This window comes from Lacerta agilis, chromosome 6 (assembly GCF_009819535.1).
Source record: "Lacerta agilis isolate rLacAgi1 chromosome 6, rLacAgi1.pri, whole genome shotgun sequence".
Taxonomy (NCBI): domain Eukaryota; kingdom Metazoa; phylum Chordata; class Lepidosauria; order Squamata; family Lacertidae; genus Lacerta; species Lacerta agilis.
In genome coordinates, this window is record NC_046317.1 from 43,689,209 (window position 1) to 43,709,170 (window position 19,962).

Sequence of the window (19,962 nt, forward strand, 5' to 3'; positions counted from 1 at the left end):
TCAATAAGGTACCATCTTCAGCCAACTCCTGAACCTTCACCTCACTTGGTCTGTACATTTCCCAAAAAGAAACCCTTTGGCTTCTATCCACATTAGAGTCTAGTGACTGAAGGGAGACCATAGGGAATTTTGGGTGGATGACTTTGGTACAGTCACTGATTAAATGCCGTTACTGCAGGGAACCAAGACACCTTGTCAGTTCAGTCCATACCATCTCAGGGGAAACTGGTGGGTGTGTCTACCTCTGAAAGGTGGGCTTCTCTTGGCCCTGCCTGTTGGCCTTGATGCAGATACACTCAGCATATTGCAGCTGCAAGGTGAGCGTAACCCAGAGCTGAGAGTGCAGCAGTTCCTGCCAGAGATGAAAAGGTACGCTTGGGCTGCTGCTTTCCTTGACTGCTTCGCTTGCCATCACATTGCCAGTGTTTCACTGGAGGTAAATGTGGACACAGCTGCTATTTCCCCCAACAGCTTTTGCAGGTACGTTACAGTGAAATGTTAGAGCTGTGCTGCATTTTTGCAAAAGGGTGATTTTTTTTTCCTGTTATGCCTTCCTTGTCTCTCCTTAGCAAGCATTGTGATGCAGAAAGGGAATCTGTTCCTGTAAACAGGCACCTGAAGGTTCCTGGACACAACTTTAGCATGTGTTTGCATTTTTAGAAACACGCATACGAGTTTTGCTGTGGAGTCTTACTACTGATGACATATGGAATGATCCTCATTGTGAAGCAGCTAGTACTTTGCCATTTTTGTGGCAACATGGTATGGAGCATGGTTTTTTATGTTGTTGGGTTTTTGGTTTTTTTTGTTTGGTTTTATTTAAGGTGCACAGCACCCTTAATAAGGGGAAGGAGCAACTTCCAAGCAGAGGTCAGCAACCTTTGCCCTCCAGAAGCACACTACGGCCTTTCCCTTATTTATTTGGTAACCAGAATAGGGGATGTTTTGAAGCCGCCAAATCTCCAAGGCCTTATTACACTTGGTACTCTAGTGCAAAGAGTTGGGGCTTCTGCAAATGCACAGCAGCAGCAGCAGCAACCCTGAAGGCTTTTTTAGTGATGGCTAACTACAGCAACGCTGAATTAGCTAATGTGCTTCTTATTAATTTACAGAAGCCATTTTATTTTATTTTTTTACTTCAGAACCAGTCATGGGATTTCAGGGGCATGGCAAGTGGAGATCTCAGGAAGCCTAATGCCTAGACCAGCCTTCTCCAACCTGGTGCCTTCCAGATGTTTTGAACGACAATTCCAGTCGGCTCCAGCCATCACAACAGTGGCTGATGGGAGTTCAAAGCACCCGGAGGGGCACCAAGTTGGGGAAAGGTGGCCTGGATCTACAAATAGCTTTGTCTCCAAAAGCCTTGATGGAGAGCAGAGCACAGGCCCCTCCAGACTTCATCTATATGTTTGGAGTGAGTGTTTAGTTGTGGGCAGAGGGAGGAGCTAGTTGCTTTTTGCAGCAGAAAGGCATTTCCTACCTATCAGGTGTGTAAAATCAGGTCACTGTGTAGTCGTGATCAAAGTTCAGAGTACACTTTCAAAGGGGCTACATCTACCTTAAAAGTGTTCATGAGGTGTCTTCTGAAAGGAATGATGTTCTGCTCTTGGCACTGGCAACAGACACAGTTCCTGCCCCACCTGACCAATTGCAAAATATTTTATGGTGAGGACATCCCAAGATCCCACAGAAGCAGGATCGTTGCAAGAAGATTGTAGTTTGCAACTTTGTGAGGAGGCAAGAAAAGCAGAGATGAGTTGTGGTGGTTTCCCCTGTTCAGCCTTGCAAATGAGTACACTTTTACTGCATTTCCTGTTCAGATATGCCAAAGGGTAGCTGGAACAGTTGCTCTAAGCTACTACAGTGGTACCTTGGTTTAAGAACAGCTTAGTTTATGAACAACTTGGATTAAGAATGCTGCAAACCTGGAAGTAGGTGTTTTGGTTTGTGAACTTTGCTTTGGAAGCAGAACATATTCCGCTTCCTGTTGAGTGTGTTCCATTTGTAAATTGAGCCCTCCGCTGCTGTGGGAAAGCACACCTTGGTTTAAGAACACTCTGGTTTAAGGATGGACTTCGGAAATGGATTAAGTTCTTAAAACAAGGTACTACTGTAATTGTCCCTGGTAATATGCCAGTGGGAGCAGGAAGAAAAATAGCAAGGATATAAATTTAATTCAATTTTCACTGTGTGTGACTTAAAATAACAAGTTTCCCCTTGCCAAAAGTTTGTCTCATAAGGTTACCTGTACTACAAGTGCTGCTTCTAAAACAACCATTTAGAGATGGGAAATGTTTGATCTAAAGCATTTTAATCTTTAAAATATAGTCCAGTGCCATGGACATGGGACTTTTGACTGAAATGGAAGCTAAATGACCATATGGATGTTGTGTATCTTGCTGGCATTGGATTTCAATGGGATAAGCATGCCTTTCTCTGGATTGCACCCAGCAGCTGCAATCCTATGCTTCCTTATTCTAAAACCTCTTGGCTTCTATGCAGCCAGGGACCTGCTTATGGATAAACCTCCTTGGGACTGGCCCTGAAGTGTGAAACAACTGGAATAAAATGTGTTCACATTCAGCTTCAAATTCCCATTTAAATACAAACAGTATTTAATCCCTTTGATTGCAGTGACTTATTCTCGTCAAACTTTGCAAACAAGTCCAAGGATCATAACCCCTGACCTTGCTCTTTGCAAACTATGTGGGAAAGGATAGCTAAAAGGTTTATCAACTGTTCTTCTCTTCCAGTTTATTTCAGCCAGAATCTTTCTGGTTGTTCGTGACAGCATGCTTGATGCTTTGTCTGACCTATCATGGAAATTACTATTATCTTGTAGCTTCTGGAGGATTTGAGGGTTATTTTGGTGGTGGTGGGAAGTTGGAGGGGAGAGGGTTCTGTTGCGAAGCAGCTAACATTTTTCAGACCAACAGATGCCTAGGTAACATGTGATCAGTTGCCATCAGTTTTTCTTGTTTCTGCTGTTCCCCAAACTATCCAATGCACGACGACATCAGAATGTAAAGCTGTCACACCCTGAGGATGTTGGTACCATATGTTAGGCTGCTTGGTGCCAGGTGCTTCAAACTGGTGTAACTGTCCCCTTAAATGATACCATCTAGGACTGAATTAGACGTTCTTGCCACTATTTGGTTTCCACTTGCTCTTCTATCTCATTCTTTATTCCTTGCCACCACCAGCACTCTTGTTTTCCTGTAGCTGTCTTTAACTTAATGCAAAGGGCAAGGCAGTTTCCTGGGCTGGGTGCACCTTATTCCCTGGACAGACTTGGATTTCATTTGCATGCAGCGATGGGCAAGAACAGAGGGCTGCTGTGTGTAGGGTGACCGACTGCTTTTTGGAATCCATTTTTGTGTGTTAGTTTTTTTTGTTTTTCGAAAATAAAGGTGGCGGAACTACTAGCCTATCCTTTCTTTTCCCTTCTTCCATGGATGGTCATATCTTGCACCGCAGAAAAGCCTGCATGTTTTTAATCGTTGCTCAGTGAAAGTGCTGCCTTCACCCGTAACCAGTGGGCACAAATGATAAAACGCTCCCCCAGTTATATAAGGTTTCCTGGCTGATCATCTCAAGGCAATACTTAGAAACGTGACCAGGTGCACCTCTATTTAATGGCAGCTGCCCATAAGCATATTTGGAGAGGAGAGAAAGGCCAGTTACACACACACCATGGTTAACTTCTTTTTAGAGCCCTGCATTAAAAGGCCTTTAGTATTGAGGGCACAGTTGAGCATCTAGAACATTGGCCTTGAAACAGGAAACGTCTGTTCCAATTTCACCATGCACACAGTCTCACCTGGTGGCTTCTACAAAGGAAGAACACACTTAAGATTTATAAAGTCCCTGGAACTATGCATGGTTAATAGATATAAATGAGCTTAAAACAAGGAGATCCTTTAAAGCAGAACATGGGGGACCCTTTTTAGCCTGAGGGTTGCATTTCCTCCTAGGCAACCTTCCCAGGATCACACACACACTCTTTACTTCTAAAAATAAAAGAAATGCAGCCCTATATCTTTGCCATCTCATTTCTAACTGAAAAAACCTTTGGTCCCTCCAACTTTGCCCTGTGATGCAAAATCAGGCAATTACTGTGTGGATCCACTAGAGGTACTCAGTCTTGCATAATGTCCAAAAGATAAACTTGAAAAAGTACCATCTATTTGCGTAAACAGGAGAAGGAAGCAACTCCTGCTTTTAAAAGACTGGATTTTTTTTTTAACTACCAGGAAATACCACTATACTGCATCATGGTCAAAGGCTTATCAGTGGGATGTGATCATGGCATCAGCTGTTTGGTCTTCGATCTTCCTGCTTTCCTATCCTTGCCTGCAATACACCAAGAATATGTGTTGTGAGTCTGGCTGAAGGCAAAATGAATTGATGGCAAACTTCAATGCAGTTCCTGGAAGTAGGTAGAGCAAATGTTTATGTGAAAAGTCTTCCCCCCCCCCATCAGTCTTGTGGACTGCAAATCCTGGCCATTGGTCATGCTGGCTGGGAGTGATGGGTGTTGTAGTGCAGCTACAACCATTAGGATATGTGTGTTGCCTATGTTCATATTATGGTGCAAAATGGTCCCTTTGCATCATTTATTTATCCGGTCAGCAAACACAGCTGTGCTCAAGTTGATTCCAAAGAGATTTACTTTGGAATAATTTAGTGCAGAGATCATCATATATTTTGGATCAGGTGGTACATTTTACATTCTGAGAGAGTGCCAGGGGTGCCAGCCACAACATGGCTGCCATGAGGGGCATGGCATAAGACAAAATTAGATAAGAGTACAATAGCTCTGAAGCATGGAATCAGAGTTCGAAGGGATCCCGAGGCTCATTTAGTCCAACTCCCTAGTATTTCCGTCTGAGAAGAGACTTAACCTGTTGAATTTCTGCCAAGAAAATTAGAATTAAATGGTCAGGTGCATTAAAAGGGAGCAAGGAAGTGCAGCCTTTAGGACCCATGGGATTCCTATTACCTGGTGCCCAAACTCACTCATCAATCACAGCTCCTGACTTCAATCATTGGCAAAAAAAACTACTGACAGGCAAGAGCAGCTAGACTGGCTTATTTCACATAAATCTCTTAGAAGGCTATCTACCCCTTTCAGCAATGGATAGCATACCTTTGCTTCTATCCACTGATCTGACATCTTGGTACGACTCAGCCATAGTGCCTTGCATGACACAATGTAAGGCGATTATAAGGAAAATATTATTTTGATTATATGACAAGTCACCATTAGCGGACTTAGGGAAGGGAGGGTGGGAATGGGGCTTCACTTGTTTGTGTTTTTGGTTTGTATTTTTCATATACCATTATCTGTGTGTGTGTAATATAAGAAGACTAGATAACTTTAAAAAAAAAAAAAAAGACAGCTCAGAGTCTGGGGCACCATGGTGCCCATGGCCACTGGGTTAGTGATCCCTGCTTTAGCATTTTCTTGACCATGCATATTGCCCTTTATCAGTTTGTACTAGATGCGACTGGTAAAATTTGCCTAGGACAAACGTTTATTCTGCCTAGGTGCCCATTCTTATGCGTGTCTCTTATTCGTGCCTTCTCAGAAGTAAGGCTTGCTTAGTTTAATGGGACATTTCCAGGTGATTGCGGATAGGATTGCAGCCTTTGGGCTCTTAGGGTTATGACAATGGTCTCAAAGTTCATGTAAATTAGAAACTAGAACAATCTACAGGAAATTCTTGAAGGGGTCATAGAAACCAACACCCATTTGGCTGCGTGTTTCCTTTTAGAACATTTTATTATGGACTTCCTGTGTTTCTGCTTGTCCCTCACTCGAATCATGCTATAGCTTCCTTATTGTACAAGGGAGTTGCAGTTTCTACTGACACAGTTCTCCGGTCACTGCCCAGAATAAACTTGTCAAAAAGTGACAGAAAATTCCTGTAGACCAAGGAAGTATACCAGTGATTTACTGAAGAAAACCCCACGTAATGGATGTCCCTTGGGCTGCTGCAATCCCACAAAGGCTGAATTAACAAAAGTATTCAGGTGCCTATTGTGACCCTCCATATATTTCTATAAGTGCAAGTGTTTAAATGGTAAAATGGTAACTTCTCTTGGCGTTATAGATGCAGTATAGAGAAGGGGCTGAAAATAGTACCAGATGTCAATATCAGATTTGACAAATCGTCCCTCACTCTCCTAGTTCTGCATGACCACAAGCATGAGAGTAAAAGTGCTTGTTTCCTTTTTAAAAATAATAATAATTAACTGAAGCTTGTCCTTTTGCCTGTACCATCATTAATTACAGTTTGAAACTAGCCAAGTTAAAACCATGGGTTACGAAGCTGGCTTATTTCAACAAACCGTAGTCAAAATTGCCCCACATTTTAGGATTCAGATATAATACTGAACCACAGTTCTACAGAAATGAAAGCAAACTTTGATTCCCCTCCTTCTGTGTTTGAGATTCGCTGTGCCTTGCTCCTGTCAGGATAAGCCATTGTTTGTTGTGATGCTCAAACTGTCCCGTAGTGTGCAGTCAACTCATGGGTGTAGAGGATTGTGTAGGTAAAGTACCATATTTTTCCATGTACAATACTAGATTTCCTCCCTAAAAAATAATGTGCAAAATTTGGGGGCGTCTTATACATGGATAGGTCTCCCCCCATTTTCTTAAATCGGAGTCCCCCAAAATAGGGAGCGTCTTATACAAAATAGGGAGCGTCTTGTAGATGGAAAAATACAGTATATCTACTTAACTGTGGCTTCACTGAGTTGGTTGGGTAGTTAATTAGTTTAGGCAATTCATTTCATTTCATATGTCATTCAGTTTCTCAGTCCAAGGGTGTGTTCTTTTTCCCACAAACACTATCAACACCATTTTTTCCTGTTACATTTTCTCTCCTACCATTATTATATTAACCAGTGCAAAGAGGCATTAAGAAGCAAGAACTGTGGGTGAAAAGGGTGATAAGGAGTAGAAAAATCAATATATTGTGAGCTAATGGCACTAGGAGCAAACACCTAAGGGCACTTACAACTGATGCCTGGATAAGATTGGCTTTTGATGGGTGACGTAGCTCAAGGGCACAGCAGCTGGATTTGGTACTGGATGGCATTTTCTACTAGGCTGCAAGAGCCTGTGGCGTATGATGCATAGGTGGACAAATTGCTATCTGTAGCAGGAACCCAAACTTTTACTCTGGTGAATTGGTTTTGCAAGTTGGCTAGGTCTGACGCAAGTAATTCAAGCTGGTTTGCATCTATGATAAATATACATAGGTTAATTCATCACAGGCTCAAAGCAGGTTATGTCATTGTAAATGAAGGGAAAAAACTACACTAGAAACAACACCATAATACAACTAAAATAGGTCCAATCTATGGTTAATCCAAGTACAAATAGAGAAACTTAATCACGTCTGGGAAATAATGTGTAGATTGGGCTTTGGGCTTTCAAGAAGGAAGTTTGAACCAGTGCCACTACATTTTAGGGGGTTGGTGGAGGAGAGATGATGGAGAAGTGTTGGAAACTTCCATGGGAATACAGAGCACCCCAAAATTTTGAGCTTTCATTTAAAAAGCAAGGTTGGCTCCAGCCCTCTGTGAGTTTATACAACTGGATCCCTAACATAGGAAGCAACTTTTGAACTATGAGGTAATCAGTTTGCCCATTGCACTGCACCTTTGGGGAGCCTTTCAGGAGATTATAAACATCTATAAATAGAATCCAACCTTACTTTTTTTAAAAAAAGTCAGCAAACTACATTAATGTGATGGATTAGCTTCTCTATAGTAAATAACTCCCAGACATTTTGTCTTTACTCCTGGGCTTTAGAAGGCAATAAGGAACAGTTCCCTTTACACAATAACATCATTATATAGCTATGTACTTCTCTGTTTGATCATTGATCATTGTTCACTGTTTTTGTAATCTTATTTTTCAAAAGGCAGAATTCAAAGAGCTTTACACTGTATTTATTCATTCATTCATTGCGTTGCGTTGCGTTGCATTTCCATCCCATCTTTCCACCAAGGAGCTCAAGGTAGTATGCATAGTTTCTCCTCATTTTATCCTCACAACAACCCTGTGAGGTAGGTTAGGAAGCCTAAGAGTGAGTGGCCGGCCCAAGATCACTCAGTGAGCTTCATGGGGATTTAAACCCTGGTCTCCCAGGCCCTAGTCCAAACTACGCCTCATTGGCTCTTGTATAGAGCTTCCATTCACCTAGTGAAGCTTGCCCTCTGTAATATTTCTGACACAGCAATATTATGTGGTTGAAGACTGGAAGGGAAGAACACTGTTCCTCATTTCCATTGCATCTCGCTTAGAAATGTGGTAGCAGAAGAAGACAGAAGTGGAAACAGCAACTAGCCAAGTCACAGAGTCAGGAGCAAATTTCTATGCAAGAAGCAACATTTCCTGGTTTAGACTAATCCACGCAGAGCAAGATCTTTTCCCAAACACAGCTAGGCTCACATGATACAGAGAAAGAGTGCAGCAGCAGCAGCCGCACCAACAGCATCGTGTGGGATTAGATCATCTGCTTCTTGTTTGAAAACTGCTCTTCAACCCCGGCAACTGTAAGATTTCAGTTAACCATGTGCTTTGTGGGTTTTCCTTTCTACACATCAACACAGATTGACAAGTTAGTGACACACTGTGTAGCTACCGCAGGAGTTGTGTCATGAAGTCCATCGATATCGTTACAGCAACCTGCCTATCATACGAAACATTCTTGTGCATCCAAGATTTCTTTACATTCTTGGCTCCCACTCCTGTTATGATCTGATTTTTTTTCATTACATAATGTCTCCAAAGATAATCTGCATGTCATGGGTATGCAGCCTTGTGCCAAGCTCTCAGTTTTCTAGCATTACACCCCAACCTTCCAACTACCTGTAGGTAATTCTATCGACTAAAATGTGGCTTGAATACATTTCTACTATACCTCTGCTTATTTGCAGGAATGATGCACCAGCAGTGTGGCATAGCAGTTAGAGTATCAGACTAGGGCTGCAGAGATTCAAGGTCAAGTCTCCACTCAGCCATGAAGTTCCCTCACTTACCTTGAACCAAGTGATCTCTCCACCTAACTTGCTTCTCAGGGTTGTTGTGAGGATAAAACAGAGAGGGAAGGAACCACATAGACCACCTTAAGCTCCTCAGAGAGAGAGAGACAGAGAGAATAGAATAGAATAGAATAGAATAGAATAGAATAGAATAGAATAGAATAGAATAGAATAGAATAGAATAGAATAGAAACCTAATAAAATAAATGCCACTATGAATGGATGGCAGAATTTAGCAAATGGATGTAAATACATAAGCAGAACAGTTTCAGTACACACGGCAGCAGATATTTGGCAAGCAAAGTCAGCCCCTTTGTGAACTATTGTAACTTGCTTCATGGACATGTGTAACTACCTATCTGCACTCTCCATTTAGAGCAGCAACAAGCATGGCTTCCCCTGAAGAATCCTGTGAACTGTAGTTTGTGAAGGGTTCAGAGAGTTGTTGCTGTTGTTGTTCAGTCGTTCAGTCGTGTCCGACTCTTCGTGACCCCATGGACCAGAGCACGCCAGGCACGCCTATCCTCCACTGCCTCCCATAGTTTGGCCAAACTCATGAGAGAGAGTTATTCCCCCTCACAGAATCTCTCTTCCCGGGAAACTCTAGAAAGTGTAGCTCTGTAAAACCAAATTCAAAAAGCACAAACTTTTTGATGCAAAGTTCTGGGGAATGTAATGAAGAGCACACATCCAATTCTCCTGTTTAAAAAGTGGACATGGTTTGCCCAAAATGGTGGGCAAATCACCAAGGTCTGAAGGGCCAGATTGGATCTGTGGGCCCAGGGTTCCACACCACTGGTCTACACAGAATGATAGCATCCCTCCAGAATTTCCATCTTGGGTTTCTCCCACCTCTTCCTGGAGATGCTGGAGACTGAACTTGGGACCATCTGAATGCAAAGCAGGTGCTCTGCAAATAAGCTTCAGCCCTTTCCTTTAATTATTAGGGATAATGGCAGCTGTAGTCCAGAGACATCGGAAAGACTATAGGTTCCCCACCCAGACTGCTACAAGGCATCAGAACCACAGTGTTGTTTTTCTATAGTCCTGCCTGTTTCTTCTCGGCCTCTTCATGAAAGAGATTGTTTTCTAAATGGTGAGGAACTGTAGGCAAGCATGAGTTTTAACATCAAACTGAACTGATCCTGCTGCCTCACAGTGTTTTGTTTTTTAATTGTTGTGTTTCTTGTTCTTGCAAAACACAACCGTATCCTTTTAATTAGTAACTTTTTCTGGTTTAATGATAAACCTAATATAGTCAATGGCTGCGTCATGGAGCCTTAATATACTCTGAAGGGCTTGTTCTATTCTGTTATCATCGAATAAAATCCAGCAGGGATTTTGAAGAAAGTTAATGGGAATTTTGTGTGTGGGGGGGGGGTTGCAATTTGTGAGTTCCCTCATTTACATTCAGATCCCCTGAGAACTTCTGAAAACTTTTAACTGAGCTTAATGAAATGAAATTCAGTCAAACCATGTTGAAACAGACTGTGTGTTAACTGTAACAACAAACAAATCACTTGCCGCATAAGGGTCTGACATCGCACAGATAATAAACAGAAAAAAACTAATGAATAACAAATCCTGAGTAAAATAGAGAATTACGTGATATTTAAGAAATAAGTACATGACAATTATTCTCATTTTGCAGATTGGATATGGCAGGAAGTGATACGCCAAAGGTTACCTAACAAATCCAAGTCGACCAAGCATTAAAACCAAGGTGAACAAGAAAGTAAATGAATAATGAATGATGTATTTAAAGGGAAATTGAAAAAAGAATTGCAAAAAAGAGCCCCCAAAATGAACCAAAAACCAAAAGAGAATGTGTCTGTTGAAGAAATAGATTGCTTTCCAATTTGCTTTAATGCAATTTGCTTTGAAAATAAAATCCATTTTTTTCAGCATCTTGTGACGTGTTCTCTTTGGTTTACAGGAAAAGTGAACCCATTTTCATGGCACAGTGACTATTCAAATTTATGCTAGAATATTTGCATAAGGAACGCTCTAATTCTATTAGGCATTCAGCTCCATATGTGTGAAACAAAATGTGGTCCCCTTGACAATGATGTGTGTGCTCCAGAAACTATCCCAGCCAAAGCTGTTCATATTGTTTTGGAAAGTGCAAATTAAGCAGGTTTGCTTTTATTGAATCAAATTTCTCGTCCATCACTTGTTATTCTCTGTGGTCATTCTCCTCCTCAGTGACCTCCTAATACTTAATGTAAAGATCAACGCACTAATCTTGTGTTGCTAGGAAAGTTTATCACCTCCTGTAAGAAAGAATTAAGTTCCGCCTAGACAACAGAGTTCCCCTCCAAAAGTAGTAATGATTTGGGAAACGTACAAGATAACCTGCTAGTTATTTCTCACAAGGGTCATGGACCTCCCCACTTTAAACTGGGCAAGGTAAACAAAATAGCAAACATACAGGAACTTGGAGGAAATACAGAGTCCTATGAAGGAACGAAAAGGTGTTATGACTTTCATCCAGAAAGAACTTTCCACTCTCCTTAAAGTTACCTTGGTCCAAAATAGTACTTTAACTCCAGAATTTAATGACTGGGTAGCTCAGAAGCTTCAGCAAGACCCACTTTTCACCCTACATTCTCAAGGACCAGCTTCACACTTTGCTGGACTATGGACCAAGCAACTGGTAAGAGAGATGCTGTAGTCTTGCTGGTGCAGGATATAAATGGGGAGAGCGTAACTCTCACATGGAAGGCACATATCTCTGATCCCTGACTTAGGTTCCACTTAGTTCAGGACAAGGTATACCCTTCCCCTCTTTCTTTACTTATATGGTACATGAATTCAATAAATAATAATAAATAAATAGTGTGAGTCTGTAGCCCATTGCTGCACTCACTCTACAGGCTTTGGGTAGTTAGGGATTCTTATACTTTTAAGCTCAAAATATGTCTGTGCTGTATGATCTTCTGCAATTTCCTGACATGTGAATTTCTTATTGGACATAAGGTTAAGGACAGAAACATATTCATGCATTGACTCCTGCAAAAGGATCCTAAACCTTTCAGGGGGTGTTGCATAGGGAACAGGTGGACACACATGTGAGTTCACAGGTACACTTTGCAGGAAAAGGACTATCCCAAGGTAAATTTGTGTGAGTCAACAGAGCACACAAAATCTTACTCCAGACTTTTGACTCAGGGTATTACTGTATATCATCGCAGAACATGCAAGTAAAGTTGTTTTAACACATGATCACATTACCTGCTGCTGTTTTAAACCTCCTTTGTGTTGCAGAGCTACTGAATAGCAGTTTTATCTTACGGTAAATATTTGCATGGCTTTTTATCTTCCCTCTCTGGGAACATGCTACTCACTATTGCTCTAGTTAAATTGTGATAAGCTCATGGCATCCAGGGTGTGGTGATCAAGTCTTTGAAAAGTCTCAAAGACTTTTCAAGCAGACTATAATGAACACGGATTATGGATTGATCCACCAAATAAATCCTTCTGTATTCTGAAAGACACTGACAAGGAATACTTTTTGCGCTCATCTCTAAATGTATTATTTGCTCCTTCCTCCGAGGCCAGTAAGTATCCTGTCCTCAGTTCCCATATTGCTGGTAGTGTTAACAGCAGTTTAACATCTAAATCCTTGCATGGTGGTTTCCCAATAGCAGTCAACAGTATAAGCCAGTCCTTACTTCGAATCTCACCTCAGCAATGTACTCAGAGGCATAGGAAGGTCAGGTGGTACCCGGTGCGGAAAATTTATTGTCACTCCCCACACGTTGTTGTTGTTGTTGTTGTTGTTTTGCCTGCAAAAATGGTTTTACTTTATTTCATATTTTCTTACAAAGGAATAATAATAAGTAATAATAAACTTTTATTTATATCCCGTCCTCCCTGGCCGAAATCGGGCTCAGGGCGGCTATCATCAGATACATAACATTGGTATAAAATCAAACAATAATTAAATAACCTCCTAAAAACATGACAAAATCAAATTAAAGTCTAATTAGATGGCTTTTCGCAGGGTTAGGGTTGGGAACAGTAAGTGCTCCACTGAATTGAAATTTCAGCCTTCACGACGTAGGAAAATGGCCAAGTAAACAGCCATTTTCGTGGAGGAGAGTAGGGCAGTAATTTTTCCTTGATAATTTGTCAACCCCCCCCTCAATGATGGAACCTGGGTGACAAATTAGCTGCCGCCCACTTCCTACACCCCTGAATGTACTCCATTTGTGGCCAACCCCCTTTGACAATCCACTCTCTTCCCAAATCTGGGCCATCCATCTGTAAATGGATTTAATAATAGTAGCCTCAAAAAGAATGTATGCAATTCCAACAAGAAAGAAAAGTGGGAGGCATCTAAAAATAAACTGGTGTGGCTCCATAAAGAGCTTATGAATGAGCTAAGATTTAAGAAGGGCATGCATGCATGTATAAGAAATGGAAGAAAGGGGAAATCACAAAGAAGAGTATATATGAGTAGCCAACAGTTGCAGGAAGGTCGTCAGGCAGCCCTAAACTCAGAATGAGCGCAGGCTTGCAAGAGTGGCTAAGAATAATTTTAAATTGTTCCATTGGCTCTGTTCAAAGCAAGAGGAAGAACAAGCTGCTTACGTGTGGCATTGTAGCCTTCAGAGTTCCTAGTCTCCAAGCTCACAAGCCAAATAAAAGAAAGGGGAAATGTGTGCATACAAAAATAAATCCACCGCCTGACCCCCAAGTCAACCACACCAACAACGGATTGCTTTCCCTTTCACCCACAGCAAAGTGTGAGGGTCACATTATTGAGGGTGTTTCACAACTCTAGTGACATCATTGACACACTAACTCCAGTTTGCTAACTATAGTAACAGCTGAAACCTTTTGTCACACTCATTTCCTATTGCAAGTGTCCTGGAAAGGGACCCTTTTAATGTTGTTCAAGCTGCTGTATACGTGGAAAGTCCAGTCAGACTATATCCAGTTTCATTTCCTCATACCATCTCATGACACCTCTAGGTTGCCCTAGCATTTGTTGCTGCTGTTTGGATTTCCTCTTGATCAAGATTTTTTTTGTTCTTAAGGATTATAAAGAGTAAGGCTGCCGTGTCCTCTAACCTCTGTGTGCCATTCCATCTGAGGCAAGGGGTCAGAACAGCCCCGATGCAATCCTAATTGCTACAGTCACTACCGCATTGACCTTGCTTGCTAAGCATTGCGGCATTGTAGGAAACAGCATTGGAGTAATGTAGGAAAAGGAAACCAGGGGCAAGAAACCTGTGGCCCTCCAAGGGTTAGCTCCTGGCATTTCATTTCTCTCCTTTCTTTCTGTAAAGTTTTAATTTCATTTTATAGTGCATATAAAACAGAGAGAACAATTATAGCAACAGACTAAAATTAAAAGATGAAAAACAAAGCTATAAAATAGGCATAGATTCCTAAGTGGTGCAGCTAGCATATTTGCAAAAGCTAAGCACGGTCTGGTACGGTTTCAAATTGGATGGGGGACCCGTGTCCTGAGGTTGGACTAGAGTTGGGTCCCTTCCAACCGTATGATTCTATGACTCCATATTTGAGTGGTGATATTGCACATGGGTTTAAATAACCAAGTCCAAGTAAAGACTACCGGTAACTCCTGACATTTTTGACCATTGGTTGGGCTGCCTGTCTGATAGGAGCTAGAATACAACAACATCTTGAGGGTCATCTAGCCCCTCCACATCTGTGAAATAGATCAATGCACATATCATCATAGGACTGTAGAGCTAGAAGGGTCATCTAGTCCAACCCCCTGCAAAGCAGGAGTCTTAACACTCAGTCTCCCATCCAATTAGAAACCATACCAGACCCTGCTTAGCTTTGAAAAGGTGCTAGCAGTTTTATTGCTGCCCCACCAGGAGGTGCCCAGAATCTCATGTTCAACCCAGTGCTGGGTTGAACATGAGATCTGTGTAAACAGGATGTTGTTAAAAATGCATGTGTATCCTTTAATTTGTTATAAGACACTGTTTCTCAACCCAGCTTCACACAGGTTGGAGTCCTAAAGATGTTCCCAGGTCATCTTTAGCCAAGGTGTTAAGAACTTTGTGTGGGGTAAATACATCCCTGTCCCAGCAAGACCCCCTGGTGCAAACACAAACAGAAATGAATATGACACTAATGAAGCTGTGCTGATGTAACTGCTCAGTGGGAAAGAGCTGTGAAATAGCAGGGAAACTTCATGGGGTGGGGATTTCACTGCACTGTAAGGCAGTAATGTGGACATACCCCTTGCCTGGTGAAAAGAGAGCATGCCATGGGGGGAGAGAGAGAGAGAGAGAGAGAGAGAGAGAGAGAGAGAGCGAGAGAGAGAGAGAGAGAGAGAGAGAGAGAAATGGGTAGATAACAGACAATGGGTTAGAACAGGGATGGGGAACCTGTGGTCCTCCAGATGTTGGACTACATTTCCCATCAGCCCCTGCCAGCATGGTCAGTGATAAAGGACAATGGGAGTTCTAGTCCAGTAACATCTGAAGCCAAAGGTTCCTAATCTTTGGGTTAGAAAGAAAAAAAAACTGTTAAAAGTTGTAACAAAAAGCTTTCCCCATGGTTAACGTATTAACATTGTGTGGCCCTCTACAAATCAATATACAGGGATTTGAGTTGTGCCCTCCTGATCTTATTTGTTAACCCACCTGGGAGTCTTTTTCCCCCCTTCACCAGCAGAAGGGGAGAGTAAAAAATGTTTCCTATCAGCCTTCAGTTGTTTTGGACTATAGCTCCCTTCAGCTCCAACCAGCACAACCGGAAGAGGCTACCAGGTGGGAAAAGACTGCTTTAAAGGAGGGGAAGGAGAAGGAGAAGGAAGCAGAAGAATCAGGGTTCAAGGCGCTCTGTGTGTTTGCCCCAAGAAGGCAAACAAAACCCTGCTTCAGTTCAAGGTGATTGCCGAGCGAGCGAGCAACCTTCAGCACTCCTGGAAATAAGATGTTTTTAATAACTGCTGTGCCCTTGGAAACCTGTTTTCTGTGGGTGGGGTTGAGAACAAGGTAGAAAGAACACTGCAGGAGTTGAATTGGAATAGGGCCACACAGGCTTATAGAAAAGGAGCCTGCCAGTATGGAGATTTCCCGTGGCAGCCTTCCTTTGAAATCTTGAGGCAATCTAAGAAGGTACAAAATCTACCATGTAAGTCAACTACATGGCTTGCGACTGATCTGTGACTGATCACCAGGCTATTTATTGCCCCTTCAAAACTGCTGTTTATTCCACAGGAGCAAAATTACAGGTATATGCATCACATATTTTCTGTATTGGCCCTAACATGTCTCTTTCTTTGGGACAGGGGGTTATAACCTGAAGCTAGAGATCAGGAAATGACAGAAATCTGCATCAATCTGAAATGTGACACAGGGAAAACAGAGGAAAGGAGTGGTGATTCATCACAAGAGGTGGCATGAAATCAGCTTGGAACATTGTCTAATGAAGCATACATGGTCAACATTTCTCCCCTGCCAAGCAGCAGGAGCATCACCCACAACCAATCAATTGAAAAGTGGATTTGTTCCCTATTTTTGTCATTATAGAGAGGCCTCATGCTCATGCTTTTGCAGGCTTTTCATTATCCTTACCTGATTGTCTCAAAGCCAATGCATTGCAGGGAGGAAGCCATAACAGGGCAATGCCTGAGAGGTTAATAAATATGTTTTTGCAAGTCAAGTGCAGGGTTATTTATCTGCAATCACATCCTGTCCCTTCTTTCTCTCATGCGTGCAATGTGATGTTTTGCCCAGAGATCTTTAAAAAATGAGCTCCCCACTGATCCTCGGTGGACACTAGCAAAGCAGACAGACACCAGCATTTCCTTGTCAACACAGCACCATTTGCATGGCTTTGCAAATGTGGCCAGCGCAGGGCAGCAAAAGAACAAATCACCAGCTATGCTGAGGACACAGCCGATATTCTGCTGGTTTCACTGCAGCAGAGTCAATGAATAACTCCAAGAGCAGTGCCACACTAGAGTTAGCTGAGCTCTAACCTCTCCATGGTTGCTACTGTGATATGGCACATTTCTCGGCTGCTGTCCTCAGAACCTCAATCTGGGGGAAATTAGCCAGGTCTATGAAATCAATTGGACTTGCTAGTCACAAATTGCTTGCCCCGTTGGTTTTAAGAAAACTTGGGTACGACTTGCTTTTCATAAAGCAGCCTTTCCCCACATAGCATCCTCCAGATTTTTTGGACTACAACTCCCATCATCCCTGACCATTATCCATGCTAGCTGCGGCTAATGTGAGTCGTAGTTCAAAACACTCAGGGGAAGGCTGCTGTAGATAGCTGCCATTATATTCAGCAGTGCCCTGTAGGCTGTCTATTTGGAGTCCCGTTTCCCAATGCCAAAAAAAGGAAGGTTGACAGCTCTGATTTGGACATATCACAAGGCTTAATATTCCAGTTTTTAAATTAGCAAAGACCTTCAAGACATTTTCCCACAATAAATGTAAATGGGGTTGTACTTAATCTGAGTTATAATGCAAGTATAAAAGCTACATTGACAAACATTTTCCAAGTTAGACTGCTGCAACAACAGCAAGGAAGTGTATTGTGGCAAGTTAAACATCTACTCTGACAAACTTTCATGAACTACTGTCTACTTCATCAGATGCATGAAATGGAATTCTGAGATGCAGATACACATATACAGGTGGGGGCGGGGGGGAGAGAGAGAGAGACTGTAAAAAGAGAAGTCAGAAGAAAACAACATTCAGAAAAGTACAGAGTGATAATTACATATTTAACAGTGGCTGTTCTCAAAATACAGTTGTTGACAGCGCAGACACCCCATTATCATTAATACAATTATTACATATAGTGTGATAAAAATCCACTGTGCCAATTCAATCCATCCAGGTCCATGGCTAGCATGTATGTTTGGTCACTCTTCCACCATTCATCCTGCATTAACAAAATAGTACAAAAATAGAACACAAGAAGCTCAAAAGGTTTTAGGAGGGGGCACGTCTGTAACATGCAATTACATGTCTCAGATATTGCTTTACGGTGTCAGCTCCCCTGCTGTCTTTTGGAGACAATCAGGTAAAGTTGTCATTGGATAACAATAGGGAACATTACTCTGCCTGTTTGTGATAGTATTGAATCTCCACCACACAGAAAGAGTTCAGACCCATACGAGGTGGGGTCTGCCTTGTCAACCCATTCAATTTATGACCTGTCATTTGGCTGCAACACCACCCTACCCATCACCCCACATGGCAACGATATGACGTGGAGCAACAAAACTCTGTCAAGCATAAAGCTCTTTGGATAACCTTGGACTGGTTGCTATGTGATAGACTCATTTGCCTTGCAAGATTGCAGCCAGGATAAAGAGGCAAACATTGCCCCACCATGTATCACCCTGAGTTCTTTGGAGAAGGAAGTGTTGGCCAGAAATATGATACTTGCTTATCATAATAGTAAACGAAGGGTGGACAAACCTAATTGTCACTTCTAGTTTGTCAGAGGATTAGGGACATTTTCTTCTAGATTCATTTGTATGGGACAAATTTATTATCTGGGATGGCATTTTCCCCACTCTCCTTTCTTCCTTATATCTACAGCAGCAAGTTACTCACCACCTTTATTTCACAACCTCTGTTGCATATGCAAAACTGGCTTCTCTGGAATGGAAGAAACTTCAAGTTCATTTGCATCTGTAAACACTGCTTAATTTTTTCAAAGCAATTGCACATCAGTGTGGACTAGATGGTACACAGGAACAGCAGCAGATATTCATGTGAACATAGCTGGGATAAGTGGGTGTTTTCTCTGCGCATTGCCAGGCTCATGGTAACATTCAGGGTTGGCCCTTCCATTAGGTAGATGAGGAAGCTGCCTCAGGTGGCAGTGAGATAGTGGAAGACAGAGTTGTGTGTGCCTCCTGTCGTGTGTCTGGCTGTATACACACCATATATTTAAAGCACATCCCCCATCTTGCAAAGACTCCTGAGAACTGCTGCTTGTTAAGGGTAGCTATGTCAGGGATCCAAGGAGAAGGGGACGACAGAGGATGAGATGGTTGGACAGTGTTCTTGAAGCTACTAACATGAGTTTGGCCAAACTGCGGGAGGCAGTGAAGGATAGGCGTGCCTGGCGTGCTCTGGTCCATGGGGTCACGAAGAGTCGGACACGACTGAACGACTGAACAACAACAACAACAAATGTCAGGGATCAACTACAGTTCTCCTTATTCTTTTTTTGCGGGGTGATTGCTTCGAAGAAGCCCTGGGAAAGAGGAGGCATAGACATAGATGGCTTTGGGGAGGTGGGGACTTTCAATCTCAGCAACTGGTTTCATGGAGTAATATCTACAGGACATGAGCTCCTGTGCTCATTAGGCCTGAAACTCTGTCCAGTCTGTGAAGATCATGTTTCACTAATGAAGAGTTAATTCCAGCTTTGAACTGGGTGGTGTATTCATCAACTGGCTCTGTGACAATGGGGGAAGAGATCCTAATCTTTACTGAGCAAAACAGATCAGCCCAAAATATTGACAATGTTGCCTTTAATAAATTTGTAACTTTAAAAAAAAAATCGTGCATGACTGAAGGTCATAATAGTCTGGTGGTAACAGGAAACCTAGGCTAACAACATTCTGCAATAAATGATTATTGCATCCAGCTGATGAGGAAGGCATGATGCAATCTTATTGACATTGACATCTTGCCCAAGCAGTAACTACACAACGTAGAAGCGAACAACAGCAGCGGTAATTATATCCACATGATTCCACAAACACAAGTTCTCTGTGAGATTTCTTTTCCACAGATAGGTACCTCAAAGCATTACTCCCACCTGCTAAATCAGTGCTGCAAATACCTCCTGGTCATTGTATAGGAGGTTCAAAGCTCCTAGAAGCTGTCAGCACGCGACAGTGGTCACACTCCAGGAGCAGCTTTT

At 42.2% G+C, this 19,962-nt stretch overlaps 1 long non-coding RNA gene across 1 annotated transcript; it reads left to right on the top strand.

Annotated features, from left to right (window-relative positions):
• The first annotated feature begins 169 nt into the window (after positions 1-169).
• Positions 170-19,440, top strand: LOC117048436. Its single transcript, XR_004426843.1, has 3 exons — positions 170-424; positions 19,147-19,148; positions 19,428-19,440. It is a non-coding gene; the product is annotated as an uncharacterized LOC117048436 (long non-coding RNA).
• Positions 19,441-19,962: the final 522 nt, after the last annotated feature.